The following is a 26272-nucleotide window of genomic DNA, read 5'->3' as shown; positions in this document are numbered from 1 at the left end:
TTTTAATTCCCCGGGACCCGTCTGTTTGCTCTGAACACCACATTCAAAAAGCCCACAGGATGCCTGTGGCCTGAACCCCAAATTTCCACCACCGCCACAAGCCTGATGACACTAAAATACACATTACTTGGAAGGTCTCTCCTATAACTGCTTTGTATGGCACCGCATCTCCCATGACCACACCACAAGAGGTCCACCGACCTCCACTAACAGAGCCAACCTGGCAAGGTCCCCGCAATAAACATAACACTATTCTGCCCGCAAAGTTGATAATGGCAATCAGCACACCAGAGTACTACACCACTCAAACCCACTGGTAACATCCCACCAGACAAAATAACCCCCCAACATGATACCCAAACACAGCAAAGGAGGGTAGGGCTTCTTTCATGTGGTTTTCAGAAAAGAGAGGCCGGAACAAGTAAGTAAGAGTTATAATATATATACACTAGGCACATCCCCCGCCCCCCATTGACAAGCATAACAACGCCCATTAACTCAACCCTTCTGAGGGGACCATCGCATGTAGTCATGCCACCCCTCAATTTAGTCTTTTTAGGACCACCAACAGTTTACTCACTTTTTGTGCTTTCTTTGTTTTCCTATATGTTTTAATATGTATGTACTAGGGAGGGAGCCTGAGTCCACCTCCCATGTACCTGAGAGAGAATATTCAGCCTGGAAAGCACTAGGCTGGAGTCAGACAATGCAGCTGCACATGTAGCTTTTAAATAATAGTACTATATAGGCAGGGAACCCACACAGCACTTAAGGCAATATACATACACAATACTAACAAACCTCTCTGTGCCAAATGTCCCGCAGTCACAGCAAAAAGGAGCCACTGTAGGTGCCGGTACAGCTTTGGAGCACGTGTAGTGTTATGTAGTTCAAATGGTTGCAGGCGTGTTACTTTACAATGGGTGTTATAACCAGGGCATGTAGAATCTCGCAGCTGCTTTCTGGCTTTGACTCACAGCTTTGAACCACAGCTTGCACAGGTTCTCTCTTGCCGCCTTGCGGGTCTTTTCAGCTCTGCTACCTCATTGTCTGGTCCACCGGGCTCCTCGGGACATGTCCTCTCTCTTCTCTCCCTCACGTGGGTCTCCCTCTCTATTCACTCCTCCCCGCCTGTGTACTTTCACACTCCCGTTGCCATGACATCTCAGCTCCTCGGGGTCCAATGGGCTTATTCCTTTTTTGTGCTCTCAGCCATTGGCCAGAGAGTATGTCCACCAATACACTTGATAGTATGTAGTATGCAGAGCAGGTTAACTCCTCATATCCACCCGGCAGCATGTATACATAAATGTATAGTAAGGGGTGTTACATAAAAGTAGTGTAACCAGCGGCATAATTATGGCCCGGGCAAAGCCCGGGGTCCCGAGCTCTTGGGGGGGGTCCGCTCTCTAGGGTGACCATATTTGTTGCCGATTGCGCTTGTGCGAATTTGCCAACCTGCTCGCTGACTGCGCATGCACGATCGGCACTTGCTGGCTGCTTGTGCGCATGCGCGACTGTCTCTTTGCCGACTGCGCATGTGCGATCGGTATTTATCGGTCCCTCATGCGCATGCGTGACCGGCAAGCTCCGATCGCGCATGCGCATGAGCAACTGGCAAACGCTGATAGCGTATGCGTGACCGGCAAGTGCCGTGGACCCGCGCATGTCCAACTACCCCACTGAGTGTAACTACAGCTATTTTACAAGATGTACCTCAAGTCTTTTGTAATGACAGTCTCATAGAAGGCTCTCCTGAGAAGAGTATTGGTAGGTCCAGCGCCAGTGCAAGGGTATTCCGCGCCCTAGGTTCACCTTCAGCCTTGCGACTGCGACTTATTTGAAGCGGCTTTGCCTTTTTGAGTTAACGGAGCAACTAGAATTCCAGCGAGTTTCGCAAATATTGAGAGATTGAGCCATTTTTGACACACCGCTCGGGTTTGCAGAGCCGGAATGAAACCGCTTCTAAAACAGCCTTTCTCGCCTGGTTTGGACATGCGAGAAGGGCTTTCAGAATATGGCGACCTGCATATCCGAGCGATAAAGTGCTCTTTCCACGCGGATACTCACTTCTCGCAGCTACTCGACCATCCTCCAGTGAGTCAAGGAGGATGGATGTAGTTAATGGAATAGAGAAGGAATCCCCTACCCTTTGTGGTGGTGGGAAATATCCCCATGGGCCACCTTGTCTTCGGCCTCTGATCAACCTTTACAGTGCCACCGGACATAGGGCAATTCTGCGTCATGTGGTTGCTCCATGAGGCGAGCAGGTCCTGGAAGCAGGAAACAAAAGGGGAGGGTGCCCCATTCCTTTTCCGATCTGGCTGACCTTTACGTCGGAGCGGTCAGCCCGATCGACCCCTACAAACTGAGTGTCCATTACACACCTGGTGTGTGATAAGGGCCTGTAACGTGCCACAGAACGTGCAGTTCCAGGTAGGTCATTAGGGCACTGTAAAAGTGAAGCACTTCTTTCCATTATGCGTTATTTGTATTATTTGTTATTTATATGATTATCACGTGTATTACTGCTGGGAAGCGCTATGTATATTAATGGTGCTATATTATTAAAGATATACATACATACATACATACAAGAGGTAACTATTGAAGCTAGTATCCAATGACTCTCTAATTCTGCACTGTGACATTCCAGTGTTTGTAGCACACACGATAATTATCGCTATGTAACATACTATACAGTAAGAGTAAGACGAATCGGAGAAATGATTCTGTGCCTTTATTTAATCTGGTTGACTAGCCTAAAACGCCCAGATGTTTTGCTATGATGTATTCCAATGTGATTTTTTTTTTTGTGTCAGCTTTAGCTAGTTGCATCAGTAACTTCGACTAAAGCAGAGATAATGCGATAGAATTTTAAATACCTTTTTCCAGGCAATACTTTGAATTCAGCTTACCATTGCTGTGGATATTACAGCTACCGCGCTGAAATATATTTTCGTTCTGCAATTTCAGCATTTTCCTGGAATGGTCCCAGTCATTGTAATGCAGTAGACATTGCTATCTGTGATTGATTATGCTTCAGTGCTGTGTGTTTTTGTGCTTGTTGGTTTTTTAAAAAAGGTAAATGTTTTGTGCACAAGTAAAATAAATACACGTCTTTCTCCTCCTGGGAGAACCAGATTTGCATGGAGTACTGACACGGGTTAGTGAATTATTACTAATCCTAAACGGATATAATCTCCTAGAGGGATTTGGCTGGACAGGAACTTTCAAAGTAAAGAAAATATCAATACCAAAAATCTCAGGACTGTTTAAGAAATAGCAACAGCCGCACCTGGATTTTAAGGGTGTAACACAGGGGTGGGCAACTCCAGTCTTCGAGGGCCACCAACAGGTCAGGTTTTAAGGATATCCCTGCTTCAGCACAGGAGGCTCAATCAGTGGCTCAGTCTTGTTGGCTCAATCAGTGGCTCAGTCTTGGTGGCTCAATCAGTGGCTTGGTGATTGAGCCACCAAGACTGAGCCACTGATTGAGCCACCTGTGCTGAAGCAGGGATATCCTTAAAACCTGGCCTGTTGGTTAAACATCTGCGTTTATTCACAAAAAGTTTTCACTGAACACTGCAATAAATTACACTTGACATTAAATATAGCGTCTTTATTAGAAGAGGTCCCTTTTACAAGTATCTTGTCGCAAATGCCTTACCCTTCTTTAAAAAAAAAAAATGAAACTGGTTTCAGTCACAATAATATCTTTACTGCTCACAAATAATCAATACATTTAAGCGAAAGAGCTCAATTGCCATTAAGTTACTTGAGGCGAGGAAACATTAAACGCAAAATACTCAATGGAATGGGTCTGACAAATATTTTAAAACATTATAATATTACAAATAGCAAAATAATAGTCTGAACATAATAACCCCTAAGGCAACGGTTCTCAAGAAGCCCCAGCAGCAGTGGCGGATTTCCTATTAGGCCCGATAAGCCAGGGCCTAGGGTGACAAAAATGGCCGCCCCCATACACAGAGTCGATGCTCTCTGGCCTATTGGGCCTTACCTGCTGCCACCTCTGCCTTCTTTCTGCAGCGTCAAATGACACTGCGACATCACACGGCATGTCGTTGCCATGGCATGAGGTGCCGTGTGACGTCGCGTTCGTGACTTCCGCTGCGATTTCGAAGAAGACGGAGGGCGGCAGCTCGGAGGAGGCGGCACCAGGCAAGTGCATAGGGGCGGCAGATCTGGAAATCCCCCGCTGCCCAGCAGGTCAGGTTTTAAGTACTCCCCTGCTTGAGCACGGGTGGTTCTATCCATGGATTGCTAATATTGACTGAACCACTTGTGCACCCGGAGAGGTCATATTGCCTCTAAATTCCTCAGGGGCTACATACAATTGCACCGTACGGGTATAATCCAGATGGATGCAAATAGTAATTTGGGATAATAGTCACTAAAGTAACAAAGATGGAGTATTTAGAACCAAGAATCAGGGATATGGTAATTTGTTGGAAATGGTAACAGACAACATAATTATAGCGTACGGGTGAATAATTCTGTTTTATGACATTTTCATCAATAATCATGTGAAACGTATTAGTTATACGAAGATTTTTCTTCCGTTGTCATTGCAACTCAATCTGAATTCTGGACAGTTATGCAAAACCAATTATAACAAAGAGACATGCTTTTTTGTTTTTTAAGCCGATTCAATCTTATAAAGGACATTTCACTTGTACTCTGTGATTGCTGTCTTCTAACCCCGGCAATCAAACCACTCCGGCGTCAAATTATTAATTGTACAACTTGTCACCATATTACATATCTCTTCCTTTTTCTACCGCTCAGAAGAATAACGGCCGCCTTGCTTGCATTTCAGACACTTCAGATTAAACACGGTCTCCCACAGCTTGTTCCCTTAAATCAAGGGGTCTCAAACTCAGTCCTCAAGGGCCACCAACAGGCCAGGTTTTATGGATATCTCTGCTTCAGCACAGGTGACTCAATCTAGGCACAGTCTTTCACTGGCCAACTCCAGTTCTCATGGGCCACCAACAGATCAGGGTTTACAGATATCCCTGCTTCAGCACAGGTGGGTCAATCAGTGGCTCAGTCTTCAACTAGCCTAAACTAATAAGTTTCGACTGAGCCATTGATTGAGTCACCTGTGCTGAAGCAGAGAAATCCATGAAAGCTGGCTGGTTGGTGGCCCTTGACGACTGCGTTTGAGACCCCCGCCTTAAATAATAAGAAGGGGTTCAGGACATGTCTTCGCCTCGAGGCAGCATGTGTCGGTGAAAGTATTCATTGGGAATGCACTAACTGTACCAACAGAGGGATGGCAAACTAGGTCAATACGGTACAGGAAGGCAAACACAACGGAGCAGTGTTGAAGGTTGGATCTCTGTTAGTACAAAAGGTAGAAGCTTTAGGAATTCAAATCCTTGCCATGTCTCAGATTACCATGTTGACATAGCCGGCAGCCATCCTCCCACTGATGTGCCCCAAAAGGTCGAAACAGCTGTCTGTGAGTACAGTAAGTTTACTGGCTAGGGACGTCTTTAACCCAGGCTGTGCTGAAAAGCTGTGTAACGCGGCTGGCTGAAGCTAATAGGGCTCCATACTAAAACGGATAAGAAGTAGAGTCTCACACTGAGTGCATATCATTACCCAGAATCCCTGGCTGGAGTGGAAGCACTGTTTGCCAAGAGATAATGGGGAAAGGCAGGGGTGCAGACCTGTCTGAGACTGGCAAGTGCACCACAAGTGGTGTTTGTATTTAGATGTTGACAAACTAACGTAATCCATTTATTCACAATGCTTAAAGGTGTCTGATTTCAATGAAAAAAGGGTGAAGATTTACCTCCTTAAAAATGTGACTGTCATTTGATTCATTTTGGTCATAAGAGTGATTACAACAAAGACATTAAGGAAACATAATATACTTTGCTCTGTCGTTAATACACAAGTCTCCAAATAATGCATTTTTGATTTCCTATATGTAGGTATATACTTACATATATATACAGTATATATACATATATATACAGTATATATATATACACACACACTCAACAACAAAATGCCAAATTCCTCTGAGATATGTTCATTAATTGTGCTCTTGCAGCTGATCCTGTTTCATTCCCTCTAACAACGAAGGAAACATATTTAAAGTAATTAATTGTGACTGTGTGTACCAGCAAGCATTTTATTTATTTAGGTTTGACAGGTCCACTCTTCATGCTAGCAGCTTTTCAGTCTCGTGTTACCCTGCAGGCCACAAATTCAACTATTATTCAACCCTCAAGTCTCTGTGAGATAATTGGATTTAGACCTTCGATATCACTTGTACATCTCTGGTGGAATCTGCAGCTCTGCCACTTGGGGACAGTGGTCATCCAGACAGCACCGACACCCCACTTTCTGTCTTGGTGAAAAATGACTTATTTACAGTTGATGACTAGAGCATTCTGGTCGGCACCATTTGAGGACAGATGCGATCCATCACGGTGAAACTCTCCTCTTGTGTTACGTTACCCGGTCTTGGCAAGTAGACAGCGTAATGATGGGGGAAAAATAAGGAAAATCTGAATAATTTGTAAGCTCATGGGAAACATATTCATTTTTTTAATCACAGTAAGTGGCACGAATACATTGAATTAGGGTCCCTAAAATAACTGATGTGATCATTCTGCTGGTTTCTTGCTGCCACACAGTGACTCAACAAGCAACTTTGTATCAAATTGTGTAAGTATACAGTTATGAGACAATCAGTGGCAATCTCAGTGTTTCTGAACCTTTTTCAGTCGGTGTACACCTTTGTCTCAGTGTGAGACGCCACGTCCCCTCTCTCAATGGGAGACGTCACGTCCCTCCTCTCAATTTGAGACGCCATGTACCCCTCTCAGTGTGAGATGTCACGTATCCCCTCTGTGTGGGACACTATGTCACCCCTCCCTGTGTGAGACACCACGTAAACCCCCTCTCCCAGCGAGATGCCACGTACCCCCTCTCAATGGTAACTTGGTCATTTTTATTTTTATGCTAAGCTACGTGTCTCATCTCAAGAGACAAGATGCAACAAATCAAAAACCTTTATTGAGAATCCAAACTAAGATTATTTTTCATTTTATACAAACGCCCATCACAGAAACAGGTCCGCAGCTCATAACGCCAAAACGTAGTCTCCGTGCAAAGACCGCTGCTGCTCATTATCACCCAACACTTCCATTGTAGGCGACGTCTTGGAGTGACACGCACGTCATGTTCGACTTTCAGCTTGTTCCTCGCTTTGGTCTTTCTTGTTAAAAGCGCAGAGAATCCCGACTCGCAGAGGGAGGTTGAGACAAACAGGACTAGACCTTGGTAACCTCCTTGGTCAGAATGGGATATGCCTCCCCGAGTTTTCACCAGAATCAATTCAAAATCAACACGGTTTTTATTATTTCGCAAATCCAGACGCTTGTCTTTTTCTTGGTCGGCATCACTGATTTGTTCAAGAGAGACGGTAATAGGGGCTCCTTACCCAAACGCCATATGGTACACATATTCTGTATATATTCTGTATATGCCCAATATACCTTTCGCTCCTCGAAATTCATCTGGTGTATCCCTCTGATGAAACTTCACGTACCCCCGGGGTCCATGGACCCCAGATACAGAACCGCTGCTCTATGTACTTGAGCTCCTTTTTCTGTAATTCATTGCTTTTAAGTTGGCCGAAACAACAATTAGATTGTAAGCTCTTCAGGGCAGGGACTCCTTTTCCTAATGTTACTTTAATGTCTGAAGCGCCTCTTCCCATCATGTGTTATTTGTATTATTTGTTATTTCTATTATTATGTCACGTGTATTACTACTGTGAAACGCTATGTACATTAATGGCGCTATATAAAGAAAGACATACTACATACAGTAAATACATACTTATTGGTTAAACTAGCCAGAAATTATATAGGTAGCTGTGGATGTAGTAATTTAGTATAGTACACGCCCCTTTTTTCTGACCCCAATGATGTCGCTGGGACACTTTATAACCTTTCCTATGCCATGTCATACCTACAGTATGTATAGAGACAAAAAAAAAAAATACATTTTTATTCCTTATCTTATTATTCAAATACTAGTGGCTCTAGTCAATTATCTCTGTTGCATAATGCCATTTTTATCATAATGTTTCTGCAATTATGAAGGAAACTGTTTATGCAAATGAAGTTTGAAAGAACGTGTTAATTGCGTGTATAAGGTTCTTTAAATTCACAATACTGACATAACATGATATCTTTTCTTACAGTTGGAATTAATTAGTAGCTGTACTGTAGATTTATTACACAATATGCATTACCATATCATCATACTAATATCTTGTATTGTATTTACAAAAAGAAAGAAAGGTGCGTCAATATTTCAGCGCTAAGAATTAAAAAAAACCCCAAAAATGTGCGCATCATTTGTTTGAACCTAATCTTGTTGCACCCATCATGTTGAATATCTGACTGATACAAATTACATGGTGTATTTTCTTTTATTTATAACTAGTATTGGTAAATTATTAGTGCAATATTATTTATAATAGCCATACTGTGAAAATACTTAAACAAAAATGAACCTACAGTATAATGGGACATCCGTGCTGAGAAATATATTTTGGGGTGTATACATAGCAACTTCTTTCTGCGCTAACACTATTAAGTCTTTTTTGCATTTACGCCAAGTTGAATTTGTCGCGCGATTTTGACGCACTTTTAATTGATTTTGTGGCGCTCCGTAATATAATTTGTTTGAGCATGCATTCTCATCTATACGCCAACTGCCATCCATTTCTGTGCGCCAAAACAGATTTAAAACAAATCCTTTTTGACGCAGTTATTGCAGTTGGACAGGTTTGAGCTTCGAACATCGGCGAATGCAAGAGCAATTATCATTGATTTTAACATGCATCAATTTTGTCCAAAAAAGCAGTTTCTAATGGTATATACAGTAGGCCTCATTATGTTTCATCAAATGCATCAAATAAAATAAATGTATTTTTTCGACATGATTTCCTCATCATTTCCATATTTAGATACAGTATATACTGTACAGTACTGTATCAGTACAGTATATACTTGTATGTATTGTATGTCTTTATTTATATAACGCCAAAAGTGTACTCAGCGCTTCACAAAGAATACAATACAGGGAATTATAAATATAAATTAAGGTGAACATTTTTTGTATTCTTTTTGTTGCTGCGGCACTGAAAATAGTCTACAGATGGATTTTGTATGGAAGGCTTGGTATGGGTTATCTTTATAATGTCACTGGCCTTTAAAATGTACAGTAAATTGCTTTTCCCAGAGTTTTATGAACACCCGACCCGGTAGATTTACTAACCCGTGCACACATTTTTTGCTTGCAGAAATGCGGTGAGAAGCGCCAGCCACATAATTCCCGGCATAATTTATTATCGTGGTATTCTCTGAGTTTATTCTAAACACTTCAGAGTAACACCTGGGTAAGTGGCCCAGATGAGAAAGGACATACTGTGTGTCCCGCACACAGATTCACAGCCCTTGAATGAAGGAGAAGGACTTGTGTGACGTTTGTAAAGCACATACTGTAATCTAATAGGTTTAAACCAGGGGCGGACAACTCCAGTCCTCAAGGGCAACTAACAGGTCACGTTTTTAGGATATCCCTGCTAACCACAGTCTTTGACTGAGCCATTGATTGAGCCACCTCTGCTGAAGCAGGGATATCCTTAAAACCCTGACCTGTTGGTGGCCTTGGAGGACTGGAGTGGACCACTCCTGGTTTAAATCTAACCAACGTCACTGCTCCCATTAATGCATGAAGTGGAAGCAGCTGCGATGCTATGTCTGTATGTGGCAAAGTGCATCTAGCTTTTCTGTTATGGTTTACAGTGCTAAGTGGACCATACTGCACTCAATAAGCACTTCCCTGGACTTTACCTATTTTGTTACTTGTGACCTCACTGCCGTGAATGATATAGAAGCTATAACATTACATAGAGCTCTATGTATAGGGTGACAAGACGTCCCGCTTTCTAGGCCTTTGTCCCGACTTTTTTGGCCACAGTCCCTGTTTTTATAAGCGCCGGACTCGCACGCGCACGAGCTGCCTGCTGTTGGCATTCGCACATGCGCGGTTAGTGCTCGCCATTCGTGGATGCGCAAAATTTGTCCCGGGACAAATATGGTCACCCTATCTTCGTACCAAAGGCAAAATGTAGGTACAAAGTCATCCTTTTATCGCAACTCGCACTGAAATATACCTGCGCCAGGCAGCGTCTATGTCTTAATATTTGTTGTGCCATTTTTGGGTACGTTTCTGTCTACCTGCGATGAGATGAGGGAATTGTGGCGTGAGTGGGCGGAGTTAGGGGCGGGGCCACATTTGCATATCTGCACAGACATACGTATTAAGAAAGGGGCGACTTGCGTTACTTTTGTTGACCGTTTCCTGCTGAAGCCATTTTCTTTAGCGCAGAAGACGAGTGCAGCAAGTGCCAGATTCTGCGAGAATAGAAAGGCTCTTAAGTCCTCGGACACGGTGGGCGCACGACGGAGCGCATGGCGTCACGCGCGCCTGTCGGCCGAGCGATCTGGGGCCTGAGATCCACAGCGACGCGGAGGCGGGGCTCGTGACGTCACGAGGCTGGTTCGCCCTCATTGGCTGAACCCGCCCACGTGACCCGGCCGTCTCGTGCGACAAAAACAAATTCTCTTGTCTCCTGAAAACGCCGTCGCGCATCACCACCCTCTCTATGGTCTGCTTCATAGAGGTGCGGCCTGGTGTTTGCGCCGTGCACGTCGCTCACAGTACGGACGCGGCCTAATTAAATGTCGTGTTTCAGACAGAAAAAAACGCTGACCTTCTGACGCCTTTCTTGATACACAGACGCCATAATCTTCTTTTGCAAGAAACCCCCACCCCCCCAAATCTTTCTGTATTTTTAGACCTGTTACCATCTGTATTGCATAGCGGCGGGGAGAAGTGGGCATGTCTGCAAGCGCTGGCACAATGTCTGAAGCCTCTGCAGCCAGTGTTAACACCCCACTTCACTCTTACAGAGCTGCTCAATAAATCAGTAAGAATTCATGCCGCCGTGAGCACGATCCCATTAGCATCAGTCTGTCTTACTTGGACCAAGTCTACTTATTAATTACAATTTGCTGGACTTTTGCAAAAAATAATTAAATCCCAATTTGCAGTGTTTAGTTAAAAAAAAAAGCGGATGTAAAATTATATTTGGGACACCTTTGTGAAATAGCCACTGCCAATTTTCTTGCAACTGATCTGATCAGGGAACCCTGATATTTGTATTTGCTGTATTGCAGGGGGTGGCCAACTCCAGTCCTCAAGGGCTACCAACTGGTCAGGTTTTCAGGATATTCCTGCTTCAGCACAGGTGGCTCAATCAGTGGCTCAGTTAAAGCCTGAACCACCAACGACTGAGGCACTGATTGAGCCACCTGGGCTGAAGCAGTCTTCAACTGTGCCACTGATTGAGCCACCTGTGCTGAAGCAGGGATATCCTGAAAACCTTACCTGCTGGTAGTTCTGGAAGACTAGACTTGGCCACCCCTGCTGTATGCTATATGGTATAGGGTTTCTTGTACCCACCATAACTTATGCAATGTGTGGTCTCTGTGATGTAATGTTTCTGGGCAAACCAAGAACAATGGTACAGCAGTGGGAAAAAAAACCAGTCTGTGCACATGAACTACCGTTGATACTTCTAGCTACTGTATCACCCAGACATCAAGCAGTATTATTGGATGTTGGGCTGTTTTTGGTATTACTGTAGGTGCCTTAAAAATGTGTTGTTTTCCCAGGTTGTGTCAGTGCAATAAAACTTCACAGAGCCATATTTCCTTTCTTGAATAGCTAGATGGGGCGTCAAGAGCCTGTCACTTTGCATTCTGTCCTCCTATTAACGGCTGACTCCAGGTGTGACATTGTAACGCAGTCGTCAAAAATTATCACTAAATTAGTTAACATTTTGACCTGTAGCACAAGTGACATTGATGCATGTCCTTTAGTGAATTTCTTTATAAGTGCTGCTCACATGTGAATTATTCCCTTGAGTCATTTAAGCAACATCCCTTTTGATTTATTGTTTTATTGTAATTACTAGAGATGGGCAAATTTTTTTTTGTGGATTTTGGCGGTTCCTTTGGTCCACGGATTTCCGCGAATCGGTCCCAAAACGGGTGATTTGTCCTTTCCGGATTTTGTTTGTATCACCGACTATTCCAATCCGGGGATTTTAACAATACAATCTGCAGATTTCAACAATCCGCGGGGGGATTTTAAGAATCCAATTCACGGATTGGGATTGTTGAACCCACGGATTGTATTGTTAAAATCCACCCGCGGGTTGTATCCAATGGCGGTTTTTGATGATTCCGCACGGATTGAAACTGGAACAATCAGTCGACGGATTTTTGCCCCGCAGAACGGATTTTCAGAGTTTCGCCCGTCTCTAGTAATTACAAACATAATACAGAGTACCGTGTTAGCCGAGCTTTAATAATCAAAAATGAACAGAACTGTATAGTCTATTCATTATATATATATATATATATGTATGGCAGATAAAACTATGCAATTTAATTGCATTAAGCCCCTTTTTTTAAATTTAGTTTAAAAATGGTAATAAATCTACTGTATCTGTAAATCTGTATCTGTTAAATGTTATCATGGCAGAATAGGTGTTAAATGAGTGCGTTCCTTTTGTCCCATTGGCGTTGCGTGGCTTTGTCTGTGAACCCCCAGTATTCCAAAAATAAATATCGTGCATCACAAAGGAACGTGGAGTACAGTTTTCCATTGCCTGCTAAATCGGGGATTTTTAAACCCTGCCTCATTGAATCCTCGACCCATCAGACTTTGAGAAGTACCAGGGAATAAACCAACCTGAAATTAATGCATCTAATGCAATTAGTGCTTTACATACATAGTGTTGCGTGGTTCACCCCAAAACAAACATCGGATTGAAGCAGGGGGTCTCCGGAGCTGAACCCCACTCATTTCAGCTCTGGGGACCCCTGCTTCCGGCTAGCAGGGTTCACGTATTAGTGGATTTTCAAAGCAGAGGGTCACTAGAGCTGAAATGAATGGGGGTCAGCTCCGGAAACCCCCTGCTTCAAACGGAGCTTAAAAAACAATAATTCCAAAAAGTGCATGAATTGCGCCTTCAAATGATGGAGCTTCAAATCTACTTTTCAAACACCTGAGCTCTTTAAAAACGATCATTGCCCACCACACGACACCCACCTTAATGATCACTTAGCCCTTCTTCACCCCAATAAGTGAGCCATCTGTGCAAGGCTGGACTCTGATTGGTTGCTTGTTTGGGCTGGTGGCGGGCACTGGGGAGAGGCAGCACACTAAAACAAAATGGCAGATCTTCCAAGGACCTCTGTTGAGGGCTCGTCAAGAGCAGAGATGGATGAAGGAGTCAAAATTCAATGTTTTTTTTTAGCAAATTGGGCCTTTGAATTTGGCCTGGAAACATGTGAGCCTGTTCCTAAGCCCCCGCCGTATTTGCTCCTCCTTCCCTGGTTTGTGAATATCATAACATTTCATTGGCTATGGTTGAAACAAATATTCCAAATTTGATTCATTTTATTTGATTCTCCTTGCGAATATCCACCCAAATAGCCCCTAATGCAGACCTTCGCAGGGGCGGGGGGGGGGGGGGGGCGGCTTGCGCCATGCGTGAGTACACCGCGAAAGTTTTTATTTTTATTAAAAAGAGGCGAATGTTTCCGATTGAAATTTGAGCCACGAGTATTTGCGGCGAAGTCAAATGTCTGGGACTAATTTGTGCGTTAAGTTAAGAGCGGCGTTTCTCTCAGTAGGAAGAGGTACTCTTCATTATACAGCACAGCATGTTGATTTTCATGGAAGGGAAATTTTTTTGCTTGAAAGTCATCTTTTATTCCATCAGCTATATCGGCCTTAAGCAAAACAAGTCCAAGTGACACAGTAACAATAAAATAAACATAGACTCTCTATGAGCGGCTTCTTCTCTTCAACATAGCTGTAAGTGTAAGTGGCAACACTTCTGTGATGTTGGATTCTGTATACCTGGTGGTGTATACCTGTTGGATTGGATATATTGTGGTAGTTGATATATAAATATAATTGCCAAAACTACAAGTATACTGTACACCACTTTTTTGTGTTTATTAAGTTATTATTGCGTATAAAACGCGCTTCCATCAACCTCCAGACTCTGCCTCTAACGCCTGCCCCTTAGCAACATTTATTTATTTATTTAGAGGAAATATTTGGAGCCGCATCCAGGTACATTGTTACTCTTCTGTGTGTCACTTTCATGCCAATATTGCTTTAGAGACAGCAGACAGAGATAGCTCGCTCTAAAATGTACGGGCGCTACCACAGGATAATGCTTTCCTAAGAAGCTATTGGAATCACAAAAGGGATAGGGGAGGGGACATATCCTTTTATTGGGTAACACCCAACAAAACAGAATCCCTTCTGTGATTCCAATATTGCTTTATACGGCTCAAAGGCCTTTATTTATTTAGCGCCATTAATGTACATAGCGCGTCACAGCAGTAATACTCGTGGCAATCATATAAATAACAAATAAAACAAATAACACATAAATAGGAGAAGTGCTTCAGACATAAAAGTAGCATTTAGGAAAAGGAGTCCTTGCTCCGAAGAGCTTACAATCTAATACGATTTTATATTCAGTAGTACAGTATGTGCTTTTACAAATAGACTGAGAAATCTTAGCTCTTAAAGGTCTCTCTACATTTTTCTTAAATGGTTTGTCTCTGTTACCTAACATTTGGATTACAATACATAGGTAATTGGAACAACCTATTTATTTTACCAAATGTTTAACAATATATTATTCTATAATTTTTTTCATTCGAATAAATTCTGGATGGCCTAAAATACATATTAAACCAACATATGCATTTGATATTATCTCTGCAGTGCCTTTACGAAAGGCACACAGGGCCCATGCATGTGAAATGGCAAACTCCGAAATGATTTTCTCATCACATATTTATAGTTTGCATTAAGCAAAGGTCTCATCCATTGTGCAGTAATTTGGAGAAGCAGTTGAGCATTTGTACGGACTGATTTAGTGTTTTGTCAGGATAATCCATCACTGTAGAATATCATTATTGGGTTGACCTTCAATCAATTTTGTGTCAAAGCAAAACTGTACCATGCTGGGAGCATCAAAACAGTCTATTGAAATACATGACAGATGGCGCTACTGCATCTTTAATATACAGTACAGTCCCTAACGAAAATTGTGCATAAAAAATAAAAATGCATTAAATGCACTGGGGTAATAAACTAACTCATTAACAAATATTTGAACTCTGCACATATATTATTGTTGATGTGTTACAATATCACAAAGCATCACACCTTTGCATTATAATATATCAAACGACAGGGGAATTCCTCATACATGTCTGAGAAAATTAAAAGAATATCAATATCATTGACAAACATGGATGTACAGTACAATTGGTGTACTCATGCAGAAGGATGAATTATTTTCATGTTGAAACAGAAGGTAAATTATACAGATGGGCTCACTGTGTTAATTGAAATGATGTCCTAGCAAGAAATTCTTAACTGTCAAGACAAATTAGTTAGACCGTGATTAATAACCCTGTTTACATATTTCTAATGAAATAACGCGACATATTAACATTGCTGTGGCTAAATTAACCAACGTCTCTGGTTAGTTTGAGACATTATGTGCTGTGGTTAATAAAGAATATATATGGGGTGTTTTGTATGTATTATCATAATGAATCATATTTAAGAAACTATACAAATGTCACCGTTTTCATTGTTGCGTTGTGTGATGTGTTGTGAGATTCTGCACAAACACTGCCATTAAATCCTATGAAAACTCCCGTTATAATTGTATATATTGTGTTATTGTTGGGGGGGGGGGTGCACTGATGACATATGTAAATAAACATGCTTGGTCTTCATTTGTGGGTTCAGATCAGAGATATCTGTCTATAAACTTTAAGTGTGAAACACAAGAAATCACTATACACCACCACCATGGGCCTGGGGTGGGGTGCCCTGGTGGAAACTGTTGTGCTGAGCCCCAGGAAAGTGGTCAGCGGGCCTGCTCCCACTCGCTTGCCTCGACCCACAGATAAAGAACTCCTAACAGTTCCCAGAATCTCGCTGACTTCTTTCCGGGCCGGAGTTATTAGCCACAGTGCTCTCATTCTCTGGAACTCTCTACCTCATATATGTCCGTGATGCCCTCTCCTTGGAAAAAGTTAAAAACAGACTCAAGACCTCTCTTTAGCCCAGGCATGTGATGAGGGAATAACAATCTATCAGACATGCAATCCTTACAGTATTATTCAATTCTATATTCGGCTCATTCAATATTTTTTATATTTTAATCTAGCGGTACAGCAAATAAAAATCTCACTTGTGAGCACATTCACATCTCAGACAGGTCTGCAACCCTGCCTTTCCCCATTATCCCCCAGCATGCAATGCTTCCCCTGCAGCCAGGGATTCTGGGAAATGACATGCAAATGAGCACACAGTGTCACCTTTTACTTAATGTCCATTTTACAGCTTTAAATGTTTTACTTTCATTTGTTTTGTAACTGTTAGCGTGAAATGTGTGAATCACTGTGATAAAAGCACCACATAAATAAAGTTATTATTATTATTTATTGTCAGGGTTTTCAATGGAAAAAAATCTGAATTTCTAAAGACAAAGGGAGTGTAAGAAACGTTGTAAAAAAAAAAAAAAAAAAAAAAAACAACCATGTCCAGCTGTTTTCTTCTACATGTTGCCTCCCACGTTGGAAGGGGCTCTGGTATATTTGAGCATTCACTACATCTGACTCCTTACCTGACTTCAATAAAACCTAATAGAATGTGTCATGTTTCAACTTAATCTTATAACACCTTTGCTTCTGGAAATGCAATGTTCAAACGTGTTGCTGGCCATTTCAGCACCATAATGTGCATCTATTGAGTTTTGTTTGGAGGTAACATTCAGGTTGTGGATTGCTGGAAGCTTATTACAAAAGAAGAATACAAATGTGCCTTATGAAAAGATGTTCACATGCAAGCAGACTCCAGGCTCCCTTCTGTCTAACTAACTATGCTCTTGATTCTGCACAATGCCTATTTACATACAGTAGTTAGATGTACTCCTATATCTAAAAGCCCAAATGTTCTACGGAAGCCCCTTTTCCTATTTTTCAATTTGTAGATAAATAAGGAAACCAATCAAAAGAGAAGTTAACAGCTTACATTTTGTAATATCTAATACTAGGCAAACGCTATATTCAAATATAGGACAAATATATTTGTATGTAGTTATCATATCCCCTCTTAGACTCCTCTTTTCTAATGTAAACAAATCTAATTTAGCCTCTCCACATAATTTGGTGGCTCTTCTCCGCACTTTCTCTAGTTCCATAGTGTATTTTTTATGGAGTTGTGCCCAAAACTGTACTCCATGTTCAAGGTGTAGTCTTACTAAGGCTTTATACAGTGGCATAATTATGCTTTCTTTCCTTCCATCCATACCTCGTTTAATGCAAGATAAGGCTGGACCAATCTTCCCCCTATGTAACACCCCCCCTCCCCCAAAAAAACTTAATAGCTTTAGCTATCAGACTGGGCCATATTCTACCCAAAGCCACATCTTACCCTACAATGAGCAGCCACCTTACATTCTTGTTTCAACCTTATCCCTCATTCCCTATAGAGCGCAAGCTCTCAGGAGCAGGGCCCTCATTACCTCTCTGTGTCTGTTTGTGCGTGTTCGAACTCACCTGTATGTACTGTAACTGTTTATGTAATATTCATAACTCTGTACCCCATTGTACTACGCCACAGAATATGTTTGCTCTTCACAAGTAAAAGATAATAATAATAAGATCTGATATCATAGATATCATGAAAAAACAATCAAAAAAACAATCAACTATCACTGCCACCTACAGTAGATGTCAAAGTAAAGCTACAGCTTGTTGTTGTACTATGTTTGATACCCCGGTAACCAATTAATTTTCATTTTAAATATTTAATTTCTCTGAAATGGTTCAAGCAAATTGTCTGCAAATGTAGTAAAAGTTGCAAAATAAGACATTGAACGTTTTGTATCAAGAAACCGGTCGATGAGATGTACCGTTTAATTTCAAGAAACAAAACAATAATTCCAAGATGGGAGCTGCACCGTTTTGGTTTAAACTTCTGGCAGATCTAAGTTAGGATGGCATAAGGGTACCCTCAAAATTTCATCAGGATCGGTCAAGGGGTTTTGCCTCTGGAGAGAGATCACAAGAACATAGCAAACAGACAAACACAACCCAAGTGGCCACAAAGTATAGTTGGTCTTCACTTCGCTCGCGTATCCAATAATATTGGGAGAAACAGACAGGACCGGCCAAAAAAGAAAATAAGACAAGCTGGATATTTATTTTGAAATGAGACGAAATCATTGGCAGGTTGGGTAGAAATATTAAAATTAAATTAAAATTTTAATTGACTAACTGATGTATAAACGGCACGTTTTTAGTACCACTGGTACTATCGGCTTATGCAATGTAAAACCAATTAAATCAAACCAAACAACTGTTATGCAAAATCCACAAACCTTAGGAAAGCCCCATTCTTGTGCGAAACATATGGGGTATTTCTTTGAACCATGGGGGAAATGTAAAAATAAGTGCAAATAGAAGTTTGTTTTGACGCGTTGATCCACTTTCTGCTCGTGTTTGCATCACATGTATCAAAGTATTTCATACATCTGACGCAAATTGTTTGGCAGAAAAGTTTATGCCACCTCAAATCTGGCGGATTTGAATGCAAATACAATATAAAAAAGTGATGTGTGTTGCAGAGTTTGCTGTATCTCCTCTTTATAATCTGTGCATGTAGTATCTCCTCCCAAACTTGGGACAAAGACTGTGGTGCAGAGACGCAATTTGCATCAATTTTGCTCCATATTTGCCTTGGTACTGTACAACCCCCCGTATCAGTCCATTGCAAGCCTGTCTGTCTTCAGTTAAACAATATATACAATAAAGAATCAGGTAAATGAAATGTCTAAAAAGTAGGATTAATGTTCTTAATTACAAGCAAAATGAAAGAGCTTTATGGTGCATGGATTAAACAGGTACTGATTGCAGCCACGAGTATCCCAACACTTGCCTGGGAAAATCTGGGGCAATCTCCCATTAATGCTGCAACATTTCTGTGACATTTCTGCAGACAGACTAATGGCCCATCGGATTAACACAGCGGGGGTCCCTGGCAGTCCCATTCAGACAGATGTGGCGTGCAATCTCTTCTTCAGGCTTACTTATTCAACTTCTAGGGGTATGCAAAAGCTCCTCTTTAATGGTATTATAAACTACCTCTTTAAATCATTAATGTCCAAAGGCTTATTGTAATAAATGATATATTTTTTAGCCTCATAATGATTTGGATAAAGAATAAAATATCTACTTTAATACTAAGGATTATTTTAAAAAAAATGCTTGAATCCTGTTCTATATGTTAATATATTTTGAGCTGCCAGTACTTCCCTTTCTATCAGCACTTTGTACAAAATGAGCATGCTTCATAGTGCATCAGAGTGCAAGCGAGGAAATCAATAAGCAATCTGTGTGATAATTAATTAGTGTGCCAGAATGAATTACCGATTCTCCCACCGCTGATTTGGGTTGGAGTCACATTTGATTTGCTAAGTTGTCCTCACTTTAATGATGGTTCCCTGATTTTGATGTGTAATGGCTCTAGTGAGTGACTGTCACATATGGAAGAATAATATATATTAAAAAAACATGGGATTGTATCAATGACAATATCTGTACTGGAAATAATGTTACTACTACAAATGTGTGAACAAAACCTTTTTATTTTGCTCTTTGTCAGCTGGCAATTTCTAACGATCATTGGCTAAATTGTTGTTTTTCTCAGAATTTGCAGATTTCTTGTTGTGTTTTGCAAGCACATGCTCTTCTTTTGTCATCACCGGATATGCCTTTTGTGCCATTGACCCTCAGGGACAGAATTTATACAGCTGTTGACAGAGAAATTGAGACAAACGTTCTGCCAGACGGCAGGTAATGTAAACATCCTTTAAATAGTGCTTAAGTCGTCGCCACAAGTCTTCATATCATATTGACCTGGTCTTTGGATAACAGATTAGTTCCAGGTGTGAGAAATAACTAATAAGCTTCTTATATTTGACGGTTAAAGAACCCTGTGAGATTCTGAGGAACCACAAGCCATCTCTAATAGCAACTCTGTGATCAGATGCATTGTAAGGAACCCCAACCCTCTCTAAAAACGCGACCGAGATCAGATACATTGTAAGGAACCCCAACCCTCTCTAATAGTGCATCTGAGTTCAGATGCATTGTAAAATCTTCAGTATTTGATACGATTTTCAAATGACTAGAAAATTGCAGGGACTCCTTAAGGCATGCCCAGGGAACCCAAGGTTTCATAGGAACCCTGGTTGAAAACACTGGTCTATACATTGAATATGCCAAGGCAGCTTTTATGAGAATTTAAGAGAAGACCACAGCCCTCTCTGTCTTATCTTCTCAGTCAGTAGTCAGAATCATTATTAGATGTGGGACAGAAAAATAAAGGTGCATTCTGCGGACACTGCAGGAGGAAGCACCTCGGGTGCACGCCCAGCGCCAAATGGCGTAATCAGCAGCAATAGAAATCTTCTTGCAAGGCTGGGACACAGCAGCACATCAGAGGTCTTGTAAAAAATTGGCAATTTGTTGAGGTGAAATCAACATTTTGGTCCTCAACTTGGACCTTCGTAAAATCATGTTTGTCATGTGACTTCTTGACAAAAGTCCAAGTTGGGGACCACCTCAACAAATTGCCAATTTTTTACAATACCTCTGAAGTGCTGCAGTGTCCCGACCTTGCATGCAAGAAGTTTTCTATTCCACCTGTACTTGTGACATTTTTAGTTAGTTTTTTTTTTTGCAAGATATTTTGCTTTACAGGGATTTAAAAAAACCCCACAAAATCTGTGTTAGATGCTACAGAAATCTAAGATATTTCTCCACAATGCGAGACCCTGAAATAGGGCTTTTGTGATAATTTTGTAGAGCAGCGGTGCGCAAACTTTTCCCTCTGCGCCCCCCTGCCTGCTCTCCCCCCTTACCTGTTTCCCGGCATCTTATGACATCACAATGTCATTTGACGCCGCTTTGCCCTTGCGACGCGTCGCCAGAAGCCGCTGGAGACCAGGTAAGGAAGCTTACAGACGACTCGCACGCGCTTCCCGGCATTTAATGTAAATGCTTTGGGGAATAGCGCAGGGACTCTGTAAGCGCTGCGTCCCCCCCCCCCCCCAGAAAATCCCCCCCCCCCCAGTTTGCGCACCCCTGCGGAAGTGTACTCACTTAATACCTCCAAAAACACTCCTCTTTACAACACATGAAAAGATACCTGTGAACACACCTGAGATACCTTGTAAAATAGTCTATTTGCATATGTAAATTAGCTAATTTCCCAGGTATCTCAGCAGTGTTCCCAGGTAACTCTCTATGTGTTGTATAGATGAGGGTTTTGGGAGGTATATAAGTGGGTACTCTACTAAATTGGAATCTCTCTCTGGCAAAAGCCCTATTTCAGGGTCTGGAGCAATGTTGTTAATGTTATTTTGCAAAATGAAAAAAAAAAACGCTTGCCAACTTTTTTGCACAAAATGAACTGGATTTTGGAGGGTCTAAGTGCTTCTCTGCCATGGGGAGGACTTTAAAGAATGAAAATGTAATTTCCTATTAACTCTTATTGCAACTCTCAGCAGTGCACCATCGATCCAATGAAGAAAGAAAAACAATTTAATTTAATGTTAACCCCAGTAGGCTTCCCAGAGTGTGTAGTAAGTGAATACATGCAGAACCTGGTTCCAAAGTTGTGTAAAAGATCAATTCAATTGAATGATTCATTTAATAAATGAACATTACAATCCCACAAGAGTTGTTGCAGAATACAATTAGAAGTTATCCCAAACCTTAATTAAGATAGAAGGCAAAAGGTGAATTTGCATTTTACTAATGGGGCCTGTAAACTTCAGATCCTAATACTTCATCCAATTTAATTTCAAATGAAAAAAGGTCAGGTATATTGTTCTATTCTTACCAAACATTAGATCACTTGATCAAGAGATATATTTACAAGTCAATGTATTATCATTACCATCAGGCAGGTTAAACTTGAAGGCGGAGCCACCTGTGCTGAAGCAGGGATATCCTAAAAACCTGGCCTGCTGTGGGGGGACAGGAGTTGGCCACCCCGATTTACAATATATAACCCAAAGAAAAATACTGGAGGGGAAAAAAAATATCACTGGTTCTGTAGGCTTCCATCTCTCCAGCTAACTTTTACACAAAGCAATTTCCTTCATATACAGAACAGGGTGTGCTGCATTAATATGACGCAAGCTTTTTGTCACCCCCCTAGGTCATTAACCCTTTTCATTCACATGTAACAATGTAACATTGTATCCATTTGAGTATTTTAGAGTCTTAGAGGCCCTTCGAGCGGCTCTTAAAAAAATAAAATAATCTTTTTGTTTTAATACATGAAGCCTTTGATGACCTTTATTGAAAGCTAATTACTTACAGTGCCGATCGATTCATACTCGCAAAGATCCTTAGTTCCCAGGGTTCACTAAATGGCTGCCAGTCAGTTTCAAGCAATGCTTCAGTCAGTGTAACTCAGCAGCTACAATGTATCCTGAGATTACTAAGGTGTAATATTATCTATTTTTACAGTTTGCTGGGAACATTGGCAACAAATGATCACAAACAGGAAAGTGTTACAAATATATTACACTGCTAGGGAGGTGGGCTAAAACCTGCTATAACAATCAAAGGATGCATAAGTATCTTAAAAATTTAAAAATGCCATTGAGTTGAATTTAAAAAAAAAAAATGCAGTATTTTCTAAAATCACAGAACTGATTTTTTTTAAAACACACACATGTAGGATATCGAATGTATTGCTCCTTTTAAGCAGTCACTTCCATTCTACAATGCATGTCATTACCCAGAATCCTTTGCTGCAGTGGAAGCCCGGAATGCAGTACGGTTACAGATTATAGTCTCTGGACCAGTGTCAGAGGTGAACATGCTCAGAAATGTTGTATGATTTACTGTAGATTGTACAATGACAACTCTATTATAGCACTGGCCACACTTAGGGAGTAATTCAAGTGGCTTGGATGGGGGGTTTCGGACGATCACACTGCGATCACCCACTTCTCAGCATATTGAATTACCTGCCTTAATAGTGTACAAATAACTGAAAAATGTCACAGATGCAGGCTTCAGGGCTTAGATATAAGGCAGTTCTGAAAAGGGTCCTGACCATTGTTTACCGAGAGGCCATATCTGTCAACAAGGTACCTGCCAGAGGTAAAGGTCCACCTAGGCGGTTAATAGCAGAGGTCCGGCAAGGTCCAGGACAGTTGTCCGGGCGCTCCCCCACCGGTCAACACCCATGCTCCCCAGGCACAAAATAAAGACTAATTTCTAGTAAAGACGGACGTCTTTTTACATGTTAATATAACAGTTTGGATGCTTTTAACCTCTGGGAATTAACTGATCTATAAAAAAAAAAACCCCTCAGGTTTCTTCAATTTACCACACCATTGCTAAATGAGGCCTACTCAAAAGCAGGACGCACAGGGGAATAGCAATTTCAGATAAAAAATGGAAGGCTTTCTAAATGATTTGAAGTGATTCCCATTTCACCCCTAAGTTCTTCGGTTGCGGTTTATGGGTAACAGCAGCATGGGAGGTGAATCCTGGGACCGGCAGGTGTAATAGTCACACAAACCAACTTATTATAGGGCTACGTTATTTAGGGGAAATGAACTTGAAAGTTCAGGGCTGGTTATACTGTTATACTCTACATTATACTGCAATATGTATATGTTTCAGAGGAGTACAAGAAATAGTGGGAATTGAATGACAAATATGTCAGATTAATCTCTTGCTAGGTCCTTGGCCATTATCTGTGGCATTTTCTTGAAGCTTAAAGTGAATACGCGCGGACTTTGACTTCAATGCAAGACTTACTTCTGTCATCTTGCATTAAACACGCACCTGTCAGACGCAAGTTGTTTGCTTGCCTGCAAAGAGTACAGTATATTGAAAATAACATCTTATAGGTTCAGACTTCAGATTCCTTGGAGTCATTACATTTTGTTGATTGCAAATGTGTCCTCTTCAAAATTGAATATTTCAAGTAACTTTGATTTTAATGTATTTATCCCACATTTCAGAACACGTTTTCCCATAGAAACCTTTGCTGCAGATCTGAATGGGATTTTAATTTTTCTAGAAATGGTAGATGTTTCCCAGAAAGAATATACCATTTATAAAATATAGCCGCGGTTAGAGAAACTTATTTGCAAATTTGAGGAAGTTACCATGTAAACCCTTTAAACTCCAGACTGGCAACAGAGAATGTAATAAGAGGGGGATATGATAACTATATACAAATATATTCAGGTGACAATACAAGGAACTTTCAAAATAATGAGTCATCCCAAGGGCAGTACAAACAATATGTGGGCGTCCCTTAAGGTTGGAGGAAAGGAGTTTTCACCAGCAACAAAGGAAAGGGTTCTTTACAGTAAGGACAGTTACAATGTGGGATTCATTACCCATGGAGACTGTGATGGCAGATACAATAGATTTGTTAAAAAAATGGTTGGACATCTTTTTAAAAGGAAAGGTATACAGGGATATACCAAATAAGTAAACATGGGAAGGATGTTGATCCAGGGAGTAATCTGATTGCCAATTCTTGGAGTCAAGAAGGAATGCATGATTCCCCTTATGAGATATCATTGGATGATGTTTCACTGGGGTTTTGTGTTTGCCTTCATCTGGATCAATATATTGTACATACTGTAAATACAAATATAGGAATAAGTATCTCTCGTCTAAATTTAGCATGGGTTGAACTTGATGGACGTATCTTTTTTCCAAACTCTTCTACTATGTAACTATGTAACCTAAGATGTATTTGACTCCTTTAAAGCTTTTAGGCCTTAATGTAGCATTTTAGCAATTTCACTTTATATTTTAAATTACATTATGTAAAATGGTAAATGCATTGTAGGGCCATCTTGCAGAAAAGGAGTTAAAAGACCAGACTTCTGGATATCGAATCTGTAAGCAATGTGTTGCCTTAAGACTGATTTTCAGAAATAGCAGTAAAAAGTTATTAATCGACGTCAGTGTTTCCGCATGTAAAACATTTTTCACAGATTAGTAAATGCAATACATGGTAAAAGTGCCATTTAAAGAACTTTTAATTAGTGAATGATGCATTGTAAGGAGCCCCAACCCTCTCTAATAGCGCGGCTGAGATCAGATGCATTGTAAGGAACCCCAACCCTCTCTAATAGCGCGTCTGTGATCAGATGCATTGTAAGGAACCCCAACCCTCTCTAATAGCGCGTCTGAGATCAGATGCATTGTAAGAAACCCCAACCCTCCCTAATAGCGCGTCTGAGATCAGATGCATTGTAAGGAACCCCAACCATCTCTAATAGCACGGCTGAGATCAGATGCATTGTAAGGAACCCGGCCCTCTCTAATAACGTGTCTGAGATTAGATGCATTTTAAATTCTTCTGTATTTAGTACAATTTTCAAATGACCTTAAAATTTTAGGGGACCCTTTAGGGATGCCCGGGGAACCCCTGCTGAAAAACACTGGGCTATGCATCTCTTTAACCCAGGCAGTGCTGAAAAGTTGTGTAATACAGCATGCATACGCGTATAGGAATCCATGTTAAAACGGACAGGAAGTAAAAAGTGACACACTGGGATTGTTCACTTGCATGTCATTTCCCAGAATCCCTGGCTGCAGTGGAAGCAGTGCATGCTAGGGGATAACGGGGAAGGGCAGGGTTGCAGACCTGTCTCAGACTGTGCAGTGCATGCTAGGGGATAACGGGGAAGGGCAGGGTTGCAGACCTGTCTCAGAATGTGCTCACAAGTGGGATTGTTATTTACTGTATGTTGGAGGGGTTTTGTCACTTTTTTACTTGCTATACTGTAATTACTTTGTCTCATCGCTTTTTCTGGTATGTATCGCCTTTGATAAATCTGATTTTGTTTTCTACCCACGTTTTGCAGCCAGGAGACTTTAATATATAGAGCCTCACGTTCCTTACCCGCTTGTTGTAAAAATGTGTACAAAGTGAACAGGTTCAACTAAACTTTTCATTGTAG

At 41.2% G+C, this 26272-nt stretch overlaps 1 protein-coding gene across 3 annotated transcripts in view; it reads left to right on the top strand.

Annotated features, from left to right (window-relative positions):
* Nucleotides 1-26272, top strand: part of IL1RAPL2 (interleukin 1 receptor accessory protein like 2) — a 413104-nt gene that overhangs the window by 134272 nt on the left and 252560 nt on the right. Inside the window, exon 1 of one of the 3 annotated variants that reach the window (XM_075573335.1) lies at nucleotides 19952-20105. The exons of the other annotated variants lie outside the window; for them this stretch is intronic. The gene's annotated coding sequence lies outside the window, so the exon portion shown is untranslated. Of the gene's footprint in view, nucleotides 1-19951; nucleotides 20106-26272 lie in introns of those variants that run through there. 3 annotated transcript variants of the gene reach the window in all.

The sequence above is a fragment of the Ascaphus truei genome, chromosome 16 (genome assembly GCF_040206685.1).
Source record: "Ascaphus truei isolate aAscTru1 chromosome 16, aAscTru1.hap1, whole genome shotgun sequence".
NCBI lineage: Eukaryota > Metazoa > Chordata > Amphibia > Anura > Ascaphidae > Ascaphus > Ascaphus truei.
This window is presented reverse-complemented; position numbering and strand designations above follow the sequence as displayed.